This window comes from Lepisosteus platostomus, chromosome 3, assembly GCF_059453375.1.
Source record: "Lepisosteus platostomus isolate fLepPlt1 chromosome 3, fLepPlt1.hap1, whole genome shotgun sequence".
Classification (NCBI taxonomy): Eukaryota; Metazoa; Chordata; class Actinopteri; order Semionotiformes; family Lepisosteidae; genus Lepisosteus; species Lepisosteus platostomus.
Window position 1 is genome coordinate 69,839,281 of NC_142613.1, and position 14,872 is coordinate 69,854,152.

At 39.6% G+C, this 14,872-nt stretch overlaps 1 long non-coding RNA gene across 1 annotated transcript in view; it reads right to left on the reverse strand.

Annotated features, from left to right (window-relative positions):
• Positions 1–294: 294 nt before the first annotated feature.
• LOC148675369 (uncharacterized) overlaps positions 295–14,872 on the reverse strand; it is a 50,251-nt gene continuing 35,673 nt past the window's right edge. Inside the window, exon 3 of the long non-coding RNA XR_015935501.1 lies at positions 295–1,172. This is a non-coding gene — a long non-coding RNA (uncharacterized LOC148675369). The remainder of the gene's footprint in view (positions 1,173–14,872) is intronic.

A 14,872-nucleotide genomic window follows, 5' to 3' on the forward strand; every position in this document is an offset into this window, starting at 1 on the left:
CTTAAATAACCAATTTTTCAGTTCTAAGAACAAAAAAAATTGCAATTAAAATTTAGCAGGAGGTTACTGCTGAAAACTTTAGTGCCTCATGGACGTAAAAGGAAGTAACAACTAACAGAAAGGTACAACATTTCCATATGCACCATCTTTTTATCAGATGAATCATTTTTGACATACTTCTTTTTTACATTATTTTATAATACTGAACTGTATGTTAAAAATGCAATAGTTCCTTTATAATTGTAGTTGGAGTTGTGAACACAGCCCCTCACTATACTGCAGGATTTTGCAACTATTATCTAGCTTTCAGAAAATATCCTCTATTAAAATTAAATATGTAACATCAAATTAACTCGAAGAAAATTTAGCCCCATATTTTCAAACAGCAAACAGGAAATAACAAACATCTGTACTTCATAATAAAAAATGCATGACCTATTAGAGAGTTTTAAAGGAGCCCATTTCATACAAAGAGAATGCTTTATTTGCTTTATGTCTGTAATAAGAATTCATTTTAGCTAAAGTAAATCACAAAAATGAACGGAACACAAAGCAAATGTAATAAAAGCAGAATTTGAATTTAATTCATGGTTTTTCAATGATATATGTGACCTTTCCGGTATATGTACACAAGGAAAGTACAGTCATCCAATTTTACTCATAGAAAAAATCCAAAACCGACATAAAAAGAGGAAAAATATTTAAATACATTTTTTTTCCTCACATGACTTTGAAAGTGAGAAGGTTACATCTTTGTCCTCAGCTGGGATAGTCATTTCCTTCCCCTTTGACCTGTGCATCAGATGTCTGACTCTTGCAGGAATCAAGGTGAAGGAGAATAAACATACACTGGAAGCTGGGAAGAGTGTCTGCTTGGGATCCAGAGCAGGCAGCATATCTGCCAGACAATAATGAGGTTTGGAAAACTCATCATTAGGAGACAGGCCAAAACCCCAGTTATACATGGGTGGCCACCAACACAAAGTCTACAAACAAATGGTTTTACATGATGTGACTGCTATCTGTTCTACCAAAAGGCCAACGGCAGCATAACACACGTCTTCCTGTTGGAAAATAAAATGATGGGTGATGCAAAAGAAGCCATTTTGCGCAAGCCAGAGGAAATGGAGATGAGCAGGCTCTTGCTTGAGACAGATCTTTGAGTCGTGTCACTGAAAAGATATTTTAAAAGATTATTTTTCACCTACGTCAGGAAAAACAGGATAAATTCAGAATTTTGCGAGGCATTTGGTGGGAACTGATCTTTGAGAAAGGAGCAATGCAGCAGTAAAATATAAAATGGAAAGTGTTTTTCACCAACATAAATCACTGGCTTTAATAGTACTGATAATGTACAAAAGGATTTGTCAAAGTCATTATGTACATCGTGTTTTTGCGATAAATATCCAGGTCAGTAGACCTGTCTTAAAGGACAGGAAAGCACTTGTCCTGATGGATCAAAGCACAAGCAAGCCTGAGCAAGAATTGTGACAACATTTGAGGATTTCAATCAATAATATCAACGAAGAATACTGTATATGGCGACAGGTACATAATTGGTGTTAGACCGATTCTGTGGTGCATAAATGAATACAGACATAAAAACACTATGCATTTTGCAGACATGTCTCTTCTCAGCACTAAGGGTTGGAATTCAATTGGAAATGTGCTTTTATCGGCAAAGCGATACTGATGACAAAGCAATGGGGTCCCATTGCACGGCTGGGCATTGTGTTAAGACCTGCTGACACCTGATCTATTTAGTGGCGCCGCAGTTAGAAAAGTCAGTAATAAATAATGAATGTCCAATCTCTGTACACACTGTCGGCAAGTCCCACAAATCCCAGTGAACACTAATCTGCAACCAAATTAACTGCAGTGTGAATTAACCTGAGATAAGCGCTAAGCAAGTTTGAAGAAACCAGACAGACTGTATAAAAAGCAAACCTCTTCAACTCAAGTAGTGACAGAGGAAATTTAAGAAGCAAAATAAACAATCAACAGATATATGGATAAACCATCTATAGGTGTAAATTAACTATAAAGAGCAACACAGAACCGCCACTTCAAAACAGAAAAAAACACCCCTCTCTAATCAACAATGTCAACAGTAGTGCTTGTTAAATTTGAAACAACAGTTAACATCATCCTGGTGCAGCAAATAAAACTGGGATACAGTATGTGAAGTGTTGGCAGCTTTAGGTTTGTATACTACTGGTTTCTTTAAAGGACTGTAAGTTGTGGTATAGAAATTCAGGGGTCAGTTAGTGTGCAGTTAACACTTAAATATTAACATTTTATGCATAGTAATATCACTGCTTAGATTAATATGAATTCTGATCTTTGGACATATTAGCTAATGTGTTGTTATCAACATATAGTCTTGAATATAGTTTTATAATATTAACAAACAACAGCATATTACTGTAGTGTGGTCAGTTAAGAAGAAGGTGAGGTCAAGGAGCAGTACAAGTACAGTATGTAAAAACTATTTTTAAATAATGTGTTACAAATGTAAATAAGTTACATTACTTTGTTGAAACAGAATGTATGCGTAGCATATACAGATCGTATTTTAGTAATTGTAGTAATTGCTTCCAATTGCTGTACTTAAAATGCCTGACAAAACTGTTTTTAAAGAGGCTATACGATTACTGTATATACTTTCATTATTTTTTTCTGGACGTTTAGCTGTGTCATAGATCATTTCCTCAGACATCGTTACTTCTTCTGTTAATAAAGTATAGCTGTTTCCTGGATTGTGCAACGCACTTTATTTTTTCCGAGAGTACGCTACTGATGCCTACAGTATAGTTTCTTCCATTGGCTGTGCTTGTTCTATGTCCGACACTGGCATTAAACTTTCAAAATCACAGCCACAGGATGACGCAAGCGCACGCTGCCTCTTGGGATTGTCGACTTGATCGGATAGCCACTTTGGCGATCTTCAAAACGTTTTCAGTTACCGTTTTTGTGCTTTTTATCGGAATCGCACTTGCAAAAAAAGATGCTTTTGAATTTTCATTTATCCTAATTACTTTCCTCGTGGTTTGCGCTTGGATTTTTTTTTTTGCATTTAGTGTATTACGATAAAACGCCGAGGCAGCACTTGTATGTTAATGTGGAAATTAAGTATGTTTCACGGGAATTAGTAAATCACTTTCAAGGAGTCAAATTTCTGTTTAACCTATTCCCTTGGATTAACACTCTGGATTCATGTGATGCATGAAGGAACTGTAAATGATAACGTGGGTAAGGTAATTTTATGGTTATGAAATCGTAACAGGATGAGTATTTTTTTTTTGAGTCTGCTGAAGACCTTCACTTAGATTTGGTAGGAGTGAAACTGAATTCACAGCATATAAAACTCTTCCTGCCAGGCCTTGTCATAATAAGACCTTTTTTGTCCAATTTTCAATATATAGTTCCTTAAACTCTGGTGTGGTACCTTTGCTCTCAAACGTACAGTACGATTGTTTTTCCTTCATTGCAGAATTCCAATATAGGCCAAGGGAATATTAGCAATCATAAAGTTACAATCTGCAATTTTCTGTCTGAAGATCTCGAGGGAGTATTGCGAAGTCTGTCAGCTTTCCATCTTAGCACAGAGGCAACATGAGTGAAAGTTGACTGTGACTTTTTGACGACTTCCATTTTGCTTTCTTCATTTGAATCATCCTTTTGATATACAGTACCATACATAAACACACTTGTCAGTGGCAGAAGTTATAAATGTCTGTGTTTGTTTTTGTTCATTTCCTGTTCCTGGTGTTAAACACATTATGAACAAATCTGATTTCCCATCATGTGTTGCTGTTTTTTTATCTGAAGGGCAGCAAAACGTCACTGAGGGTGGTCCTCCAAGAATGTGACCCACCCCTACACACATACATCTCCTACTTGGTTCGTGTCACGATCGTAAACCCCTCTTCTTAAGGATGCTCCAGCCTTTCCTTGTTTATTCTTGATCTCCTGCACCTGCCTCCGGTTCCTGCCCCCATTCTATAAAAGTTTTGGAAGATGGACGCCCGGAAGCCCACCTACCCGCGAGTCCAGGAGCGACTCGACGGCAGTGGCTTCGCAACGGCGTCCCGACCATCTGGGTCCGGGACTGGAGCCCCTGGCCCCGTAACCCCCTTTTATTTCCCTCGACCCTTTGCCGGATCCCACTCCAGATTTGAACTTCGTTTGTCTGTGTCAGGATGGCTTTGGACATTGGCTTTCTCTGGATATTGTAACGGACTCTCTTGGACAACAGCGCACCTTGGACATGCCCCCTGTTCTTCTCCTAGCCCCTATCCTAGTCTTTTTTCCCCGTGTTTTTTCACTCCCTTCCGGATTGTGCTGTCTTCTTAGGGTCCTGAAAAAGACCCTTTGTGACAGTTCGTGGGTAAATAACACCAACAGTGATCGCCATCTAGTTTGACTATTTTCAGAAATTCTTTTAAAAAATGGAATGTCAGTTGTGAAAATCTCCTTTTTTGTGAAGTGTGTAATTATATTAATTATATTAACACTGGTGTGGAATAATGGAATAACTAGACACATTTCACTTAAGGACCTGAAGGACATTTGTTTCTCTAGGCATTACTGCATTACCTGAGAGAATTTTCTGTTTAAAAACAAAATACTCAAGCTACACTTGGTAGTACACTTGACCTTACAGTATATTGAATAATCTATTCATTTATTTTCTAATCACTTTATCCAATACGGGATAAAGAGAGTCTTTGCCTACTCTGGCAAGCAAAGGGCACAGGGCAGGATACACCAAGGTTGGGACACCAGTCCATCGCAGGGCACACAGACATAGACATACACACACCACTGCCAATTTCCCAAGAACCCAATTAACCAACCAGTATGTCTCTGTTGGAGGAGACCAGAGCACCAGGTGGAAACCCACAGGAACACAGGGAGAACATACAAACTCCACGTAGACAGCACCTCAAGAATTGAACCCTGAGCCCCAGGATTGTGAGCCACAAATGCTAACCACTGTGCCACCCTAAAACAAGCAATGCTGTCATTTAATATATTAGCACAGGGAAAAGATACAGGCAATACAGGCTGGCTTAAATTATTATCAAATGAGCTAAACCAAACTAGACACTCAGCAAAAGTGCAATGTTTTTATATCAAGAAAGAAGTGTTAAAAATGAAAATCACCAGGGACCTACTATACTGTATTCCATGCTGTGTATTTCAGTTCAATCACCTCAGGGCTAGAGGACACTGAAATCTAAGGAGCATAGATAAACCAGTAATAAAGCCATAATACATGTGAGGAAAAATAGGATTTTCAGATATAATTGAGTAGATTAGATGGCTTCTGCAGTGACAGGGAGATGGACGGCATCTTTTTTTGAAGCCACGTCACAGATTAATAATCATGTAAATTGTGACCATAAACAGCTATAAAGCATAATACACTCACCTTTGATGCTCACATCGTTTTAAAGCAGTATTGTTTCCAGCAGTGCTCAGATATTCATTCCACAGCTAACAGAATCTGGCATGATTTATACATGCCTGACTCATAAGACTCCTTGTGCTTTTTAAGGCACCCTCTAATCATTAAAGAAATCACTGCTGTATTTTTTTCAAAGGGCTCCACATTTCAAAACGGCAGCCGAACTAACCACAGGTATAACAAGTTCCTTATGCAATGGTGGATTATGCGAAAATGTTAGCAGTGTGGCACCTTTCCCACTAGGGGGCAGGAAACATTTACTAGCCTGAAATTAGGTCGGAGCACGAATACCTGCGTTCGCTGATTTTATTTCACAAACTAGCGCTGAAGAATGTGGCTTGAAGAAGTGCTAGTTAGAGTAACGTATAATTACTAAATATATGTTGTCCAATATTGGATAAATTTACAAAAGTATGCCAATTATATGATCTGAAACATTAAGAAACAGTTTCCACAGTATGTATGACTTTTTTTATTTGTACTTGGCAATATCTGTTAAACATTAGTGTAAACCCAGGCAATAAGGTACTGTGGTATTTGTATGCTGTTTCAGATCTCAAGAAGGGGGTGATTTGCTCTGTGAAGTAAGGATCCTCTTTCAGTCGTATCAGGTAATTTTTCTGTTGCTCGTATATTCTACTCTCACACAAATGTTTCTGGAAAAGTGGTATCAGTCTCCTAGCCTGAGACCCAGGGATAAACCACTCTTAGCTTGTGGTGAGACAGATTGCTTAACCTCTCTTCTACTCCAGCGAAACCAGTATCAGATCCTCTTGTAAAAAAATATCAGACAGCAGATGAAGCAGAATTGCTTATAGATCAAAGATATTCAAACACTGATGGAAATGATCATTGACAGTTAAGCTAGAATGCTGATATACAGTGCCCTCATATCGCTGATAAAATAACAATAATGAACATCAAGTAACAAAAAGATTGACTGCACATATTATATGTCACTCCCTTAAAGACAAAGACAAGTAATGCTAAAAAAATCACTGTATAACATGATAAGTTATACTGCCATTAAAATGATCATTGCATGGATAATAAAAAAGATCAAAAGTCATAATTTATCAAGACATTATTAATGCAGGAAACATGAAGGTCACATTTATTCACACCCCTTTATTTAGAATTTTGTAAATTCTCCTCTGGCAGGAATTCCAATAACAAGATGCCGCCTGCAGAGTATCAGGCACTTCAGAGGGGAAATTTATGAACATTCCTACATTTAGGTCCCTCAGTCCCTTGAGTTTCTTTTTAGTGAACTGCCACCTTGAGTTAGAATCACAAGCGTTCAGCTGGATTGAAGTCTGGAGGATCGAGATGGCCAGTTAGCAAGATTTATTCCGAGCACAGCTAACTGTTCCTTTGTCAGTCTGGATGTGTTTTGGATCGTGGTCATGCTGGAATGTCCATTTCAGCCAAGTTTGAGCTTCTTGGCCGAAGGAACCAGGTGTCTGGCCAAAATGTCCTGGTGCACATTGGAGTCCATGATTTCCCCTCTTTTGAAAAGGACTCCAGAATCTGTAGATGGAAAACAACCCCGGAACATAACAGATCGCTCCCCCACCCCACACACACGCAATATTTCACAGTGGGCATAAGTGTTTTCAACATGGGCTTCTTCCTTTTTCCACCAAGCTTAACACTGATAAGCGTGTCCTATTAGCTCATCGTATTTCAATTGACCATAAGACGTTGTTTCATTTGTCATTCAGATGATGTTTGGCAGGTTCAGCCTTTTGTGGATTCGTTTATAGCCACAAATATGCTTTGTTATGGCCAAAAGCTTCTTTAAACTTTGTCAGCCCATTGTCAACTAATATTTCAAATCTGCGTGTCTACATTTCTGTTGTAATTTGCAGACACCTGCCCAAAGTGAAGCACATGATTTCAATTTGTACGGTGAAACACCACAAGTTCACAGATGACTGTTACTACGGTAAGTAACCTAGATACAAAGTGATGTAATAAAGCTTGGGATAGAACATACAAAGAGTAGTGATTCGAGATAATGCAGTCCCGATGTCTTCAGAAAGTTCATTCCATGACAAAGGCTGTAGAGAATGAACAGGTCTGTGGAGTTTGCAGTGTTATCGGTAGTAGCACTATGTCTGCTCAGACAACGGGGGCAACTGCGATTGAATTCTGACAGGAGAAGAGCAGAGCTGCCCCCTGTCACCCATGACTACAATTCTTTTATTATCCCTGAGGGGACGTAATTGAAATATTCAAAATCCTTCAAAGCATGGACAAAGAAAACCAAATGGACTAGGTCAACAATCAAACACAAACCAGAGGACGTTAATGTAAACTATACGGTAGTGCATTCAAAACTGAGAACAGGACACAGACATTTCTTTACCAGTAGGGTTATGGGAGTGTGGAACAAACTACCCATGAATGTTGTTGAATGGTTGGTTTGAATCCATGAATTAATTAGTGACTAAGTACTAAACAGTCTAGTTGGGCTGAATGGCCTCCTCTCATTTGGAACCTTTCTTATGTTCTTATGAGAGAAGAAAGAACAGGTGCAAGAGACTGACATTACTTTAAGGGTGTGTCCTTTCTGTGTTCAAGCTGAACACACACTATACTTACAGTACAGTAGTACCTGACCGTTAGAAACTTTGTAAGAAGCTTGTTTAGAAATACAGAAATCGTGTCACACATAAAACTTAGAATTAAACCGGATTAATCCAATGTAAAATGAGCTTCAATCTCTGGTTGTGTTTCTAAAGGTGTACACATCTTATATAAACATGTTTTGACACCCCCAGACTTGCCATAGCAAGTAATTATTTCATAGCTTAGCAGGAACTCAATCAATAACACAACTGTAAGGTATCATAACAGTGCTGCTTTTATTAAGTGTGAGGGAAACAATATTGCAAAACCACCAAACAAAACAAAAGCCTAAGATTATCCTTGATATCTTAACAAAACTTCTCCTGTTCTATCATTTTAACACATCAGGCAGCTAAGATGCTTACTGGTTTCACTTAAACACTGCTCTCTTTCAAAACTAAGTCTCTCCCTGAGATTTGTCCCAAAACGCATGTACAGGTTCCACAGCCCCATGGTCAGCTGCTTCCTTCTCACTCGGGCGAGATTACACAGGAGATTTGCCTTCTGTCTCCAGTCGGCAGATCAAACCAACCACTGAAAGCCTCTGCTTCCTGGTTTTTAAATCATCACTTGACCAGTTGTCTTCTTCCAAATGGTCAGTTGACTGAGGGAGCAGTTCTTGAGAACGTGATTTAAAGCAAGGATCTCCCTCTTGTCTGAATTTACCGATCTCTTGCAGCATAGACCGAATTTGCTCTGGATCAGTTAGTGAACAGTCACCAGCTACTTAAGGAATGAATGACTCAATCCATATCGCACTGAACAAACATTTGTTTTCCTTCAGTTTCTTTGTTCTGCTAGTTATAAAGTGTCTCACGTATAAATCCATAGTTTTTGGGTGGAACTTGGGATAAATAAGACACTGTAGGACAATTTTCAATTATCTTATTCTTTTCTAGATAGTTTTCTAAACTATTGTTTTTCCATATTTATTTTACAGTCGGTAGTTAGAAGGAGTGATCTCAGGTCTGTGGTGTGCAGTGGATGTGGATCACCTAAAACCAGGACCTTTAGACAATATACATTTGTTAAAGATGAAAATGACACGATCTTTGACCTACTCTAATTGGATAGGTTTTATTGTTTTAGGCAGAATTGCAGAGGTTGTACATCCTGTTTGAGGACACCTACTGGTTTCTCAAAGGCAGTTTGCATTAATACAGTGGTTTTCGAACCGTGTTCCTCGGAATCCGTGAGCTCTCGCATACAATAGGATACAAGAAAAATATCAATTTGCCATAAAAAATTAATACAAACATGCGAGTTACGAAGGCTTAACATGGGTCCAAGAGTCAGAAAACGTAGGCATACAGTATCTTCAGATTCACTCTCTGAAGAAATTTCTGTACTTTCGCTGCTAGAGCCAGAAGGTACCTCACAGCGGTCTCGCTGAAGGGTACTTCCCTTCGCCTGTTTGAACTGCGGGCACTGTGTGCGCGCTTTCTCAATATCTTTGATTTGAAGGAGCGAATGAATGACAGGGAATGGTTGCTCAGATTGGCTTACCTAGTGGACATATTTACACAAATTAATTAAGTTAATCTTGCAAGGGAAGCACACGACTGTATTCAAAGCCAGTGACAAAATTCGTGCCTGCAAGGAGAATCTCGTATTTGGGGTCTGCAGCGTGCAGTACAGCGGCACGAGGTGTTTCGCTACACCGGAAAGTTTTTGTGAAGAGCTTGATGACGACGCCCAAGTGCTAGATGAAATCACCCAATATTTAAACCACCTACACGTGAGTCTGTCATGCACTACTTCCCAAACCAGCAGGATGAAAAACTGCAGAATTACTCCTGGGATAAGAGTCCATTCATAGTTTCAGGGAAACCTGGAGACTTCACGTCATAAGAATAGAAGTCCATTGACCTGATTTCAGACTTCCTTACAAACAGCTTTTAATGAAGTGCAGTTGGCAGAGTTTTGGTGCAGCACCAAAAACAAATATCCAGTATTATCAGAGAAAGCTCTTTCTGTTCTTCTCCCGTTTGCGACCACCTACAGTATCTGTGTGAAACCGGATTTGCGTTTCCACAAAAAGTATCGCAACAGATTGGATGCAGAACCGAACCTGAGACAGCAACTCACATCTATAACTCCAAATATTAAAAAATATATATAATAAAAGTAAGAGGCAAACTCACTCATCACACTGAGATTGTTCCGTTTCTGCTTGTTTGAAGTCAATGGTAATAAAAAATAATTAGTACCGTTTTTTTAAAAACCTCATGTATCGTTGTCTCACCGTGTTCTAATTTTTGCTACCAACTCTTTTCCTATGTGCGCCCGGTTAGACCACGGAGAGTGTCGTCTGGTCCTATAAATCTGAGTTGTTTTCCCTTTGCTACAATGTAAAAAACAAAAGTTTTCAAACCAGAAAAAAAAACCTAACTTGGTCGAACCGACCATAAGAACGTCGCTTCTTTTATTCTCAACAAGTATTTCAGTGATTAAGCTTTATTGAACTCTAGGGGTGCTAATCGTAGACAGGTTATCATGTAATTAATAAATGACCGAAATAAACTAATTGGGTTCTTGCGATGCTTACAATTAAAAAAATATATATTTTTTCCCCTTAATAATAGGCTATTGCCTCTGAATAGCAGTCCTGGAATACTTTTTCCAGAACACCGCCATAGCTAATCCTGAAAAGTTAAGAAAAAAGGTTGCTGGAGATCCGCGACATTAGCTTCGACAGAAAAGGGTTCCGTCATCAAAAAAGTTTGAGAACCACTGCGTTAGCCGGAAGAATAGAATTTAGCGAGGATGCTGTCCTTAAATAATTGTTTCGATGTTAAAACGTTTTTTTTTCCGCACTGCTCTGTGCTCTGTGTTTTTTTTTTATTATGGGGAGTGTTTCTTCTTCAATTTGAGATTGTTTTTTTTTAATTTTCTGCAGCTCATGATACTGGAAATGTGTACTATTAATGGTTACATAATGTGTGATTATAATTAACAGAGCACTCTGGATAAATGTACAGCATCTGTAGCTATGTCTTTTATTAACCCAGGGCGATCTGTTACTGACCCACTGAAATCCCCGGACCATTATGAAGTACTATACTGTACACCCCTACCTATTCACCTTGGTCTTTGACTACAGGCAAACACACGAAGGACACACAGTGAAATTGAAAAGCATTTAAACTATCGTAGGAGCAGAAGAATCAAAAGAAAACTTACAAGGACACAAACAGAAAGCCAAAGGAAAATATGTTTTTTTTTCCTTAATATTAAGATAGTTAGGAACAAAATAGAGAACGAGACAGAAGCAAATACAATTATGACGTGATTGGATTGATGGATCCACAGCGTTTTGAAGAGACAAGGAAGGTGGAAAAGTAGGGACATTCATATACAGGAACGTAAGCTAGATGAATCAAGGGTCTCAAATTCTGGATAGATCAGACTTGTAAAAACACATTCAAAGAGCACAGTGGTTATACTATGACACAGACCATCTAATTCAAGTATAACACAATGCGTAGAGGCAGGCATTTTACTAGCGCAATTTTAATGAAGTACCCTGCTCAAGGGTACGACAGCAATGTCACATCTGGTATTTGAACCTACAGCCTTCCAATCTTCCTGCTTCTGCAGACTGCTGTAGGTTTAGAGCATGAAATCAGGGATTCGTGTGTAAAGGAGGAAGTGGTTTAGTGGGGAAAATTTAACCTTCCTCACAAAGAGTGGGAAATCCAATAAGAATATCTGCAGGTGAATTTGAAACATTAGACGTGGCTAATGTTTGCTTTCTTACTCAGTTTGTCACACCTACTAAAGAAAGCTCCAGCGGTGATTTAACTTTCCAAACAATCTAGCAAGAGTAAAGAAAACAGTGGTGAACTGTGATCATAATATGGTATGCTTTGAGGTACACTTTGAAATCAAATTCACATCAAAGGTCTATAATTTCAGGAAAGCAGGCAGAACATACAAGAAGTATAGTAGGGAAGGTTACGTATGGATGAAATCAGCAGAAAAAGGGTTGCAGCAGGATAAAGAGTTTCCGCCTGAATAACGAAACAGATTCTCATCATAAATCAAAATCAGAAAAGCAGTAGCCCAAAGGGGTAAAAAAATATTTAAGAAAAAAATAAGGAGAATGAAAGTGAATTATTATTATTATCATCATCAACAACAACAACAACAATAATTAGTATTATAATTATAATAATAATAGTTCCTTATATAGCACTTTTCTGGACACTCCACTTAAGATCTTTACAGATAATAGGGACTCACATCCAACACCACCAACATCAGGGACAACATTGTTCGGGACAGTCAGACTGTAGACTGTCGCCTAAGAACCACTGGAGAAGGAACTCGACAGAGAATATTGCTGCAGGACTTTCCCTTTCGGCCATTAGGTTTGGTAACTGGAGTCCATATCTGGAATAGTGTGACTTGGAGATACTTGTATGGGTCTCAAGATACTTTTTGTGTGTACGAATGTTGACGAATGTTGCAATTACTAGAAAATAAAAGGCATCTTTTGCTGATCTGTTGGTGATTCTGGAAGACAGGAAGAACCTGCTGCAGTGGGAGAAATGGTCCTAGCACCCTTATGATAGGTGGAGTAGTCCTCTACGAAGCAAAAACAGTTCCTGCATTTAGAGGTCATCTGTCCATTACACAAGGCCTGGGCATTTCATGCGGGTAGCAAAAACATAATCTATAAAAATAAAATTGAAAATTTAGGGGTTATGAGGTTAAATGTTAACTTAGGTATTAAAGTTGTGCCACACTAGTAAGAGTGCATTTAGAATATTGTATACAATTCTAATCAGCACAATACACAAAAAGATATTGCTGCTGTGGAGTTGTCACAGTTGTCTTCCCCTTCTCTAGAGGGCGCTCCTACCTTTTCGTATTATGTTTCAGTACCTTCACCTGTGTCTTGTCCCCCTTTTTGTTATTTAAGCCCAGCGTCTCCGCAGTTCCGGGCTCAGCTCTGGAAGACGGTCTTCTGAAGGCCCGCCTACCACCGGGCTCAGGAGCAGCCCAAGGGCACAGGCCTTTTCCCCAGACATCCTGACCTCTGAGTCCACGGCTCGGAGGACCTTGTCCCGTTATGTTTTTAATCTTCCGTGTTCCTGGTTCCACTTCCCCGTTCCCAGCTTTTAACTGTCTCCGTCATGGATGGACCTCCCGGGTTTTGGGATTTTGGACTGCGCCCTGCTTACCCTTACTAGACTTCCTTGGATTTGTTTGCCTATGCCATGCCCCCCGACCACTGTCAACCCAACCAGGTCCTGCTGTGTCTTCCCTGATGTCCTTCTCCAGAAACTTCCGGATTATACCGTCACTCATAGGGTCTTTAACAATGCATTTCACGGGAGTCTGACCCGGCTACCGTGACAGGAGTCAGTCCTTAAAAGAGCAGCCAAACACACTGTTGGACTCAATGGGGTGTCCTACACTAAGAGGCTAAAAAAATTAAGCTTTTTTGGAACACGTAAAGCTTCATTTCATGCTGCGAAGTAGAAAAGAGAAACAATGTTTCAGCTTAAAACCTTCTTGAAATGTGTTCTAGAATGAGGGAGGGAGAAGGAAAACGAGGCTGAAGGATGGAAAAGGAGAGCAAAACATAGAGAAAGTGATCATGGTATGGTGAAGTGAAAAAGGGGTTTCAACGCAATGGAAAAACACAGGGAAGTGTGAAAGTTGCTAAATGAATGTTGAGAGTTAGAAAGAAATCAGTCCATTACTGAGAACTGGGCGAAGGAGTGAACATAGTGTGATCGACTTTGATTTCCCAGCTGCGTCTTAACACTGATGTTTTTGTCGATATCTCCAGTAGGAGAGAGAATATCAATGCTGCATTTTACTTAATAGATTTCTTTTCCAAAGAACAGGGCTTGAAAACCTCTGAGAGTGGATTTATTCCATTGTTGTCTCTATGAGAGAGAGGTACAGTAGCGTCTTGGCTTGGGAGCCACAGACAAAGTTCTGTGAGCAAAGGCCTAGATATCCGCATGGGCACCTTATATACAGTAGGTGCCCTGTTTCACTGGGAGCGGCTGTTGATCATGATCTTGTCATTGCATTCCCAGACGGCTGTAAAGGCAATGAGAGGCAAGCAAATTTATTGTCCTTCTACGGCCTCTGGTAGTGATCAGTTCAAAAGAAAAAGAAAAGACCTTCCACTATGCCACATATCCACCCCACCAGCTCAAACAGGTAGTTTTCTCTTATAGCAAACATTAAGAAGGGCAGGAACTGATCCCAATCCTTTTTTCCACCGTGATCCACCTTCTTCGATATTTGTTTTGGGTTTTGGTTGAAGCGTTCTACCAGGCCGTCTGTCTTGGGTTGATATACTGACATCCTCAAAAACTTAACTTTAAGGAAATTGCCCACATGTTTCATGAGGCTTGAGGTAAACGGAGTAGCCTGGTCAGTAAGGATATCACGAGGAGGCCCAACTCTCATGAACTAAGTCACTAATTCTTTATTGATCGAGCTACAGACAGCTCTGCGCAGGGGAATTGCCTCCAGATATTGGAAGGCGTAGTCCATGATTATCAGAACATATTCATGCATCCCTGAAGTTTTCGGGAGTGGTCCCAGGAGATCCATGATGATGCATGAAAAAGGTTCCTCTATAAAGGGCAGGGGCTGTAGCGGCGTGCTCTACTGCGGTTTTGGACAGCTGCTCTGACAGTCAGGGCAAATGATGCAGTAACACCTGATATCAGCGTACCTGTACAGTATATCCTCAGCCAGAAGAATGTTCTCAGGATTGTCACAAGTCCTATA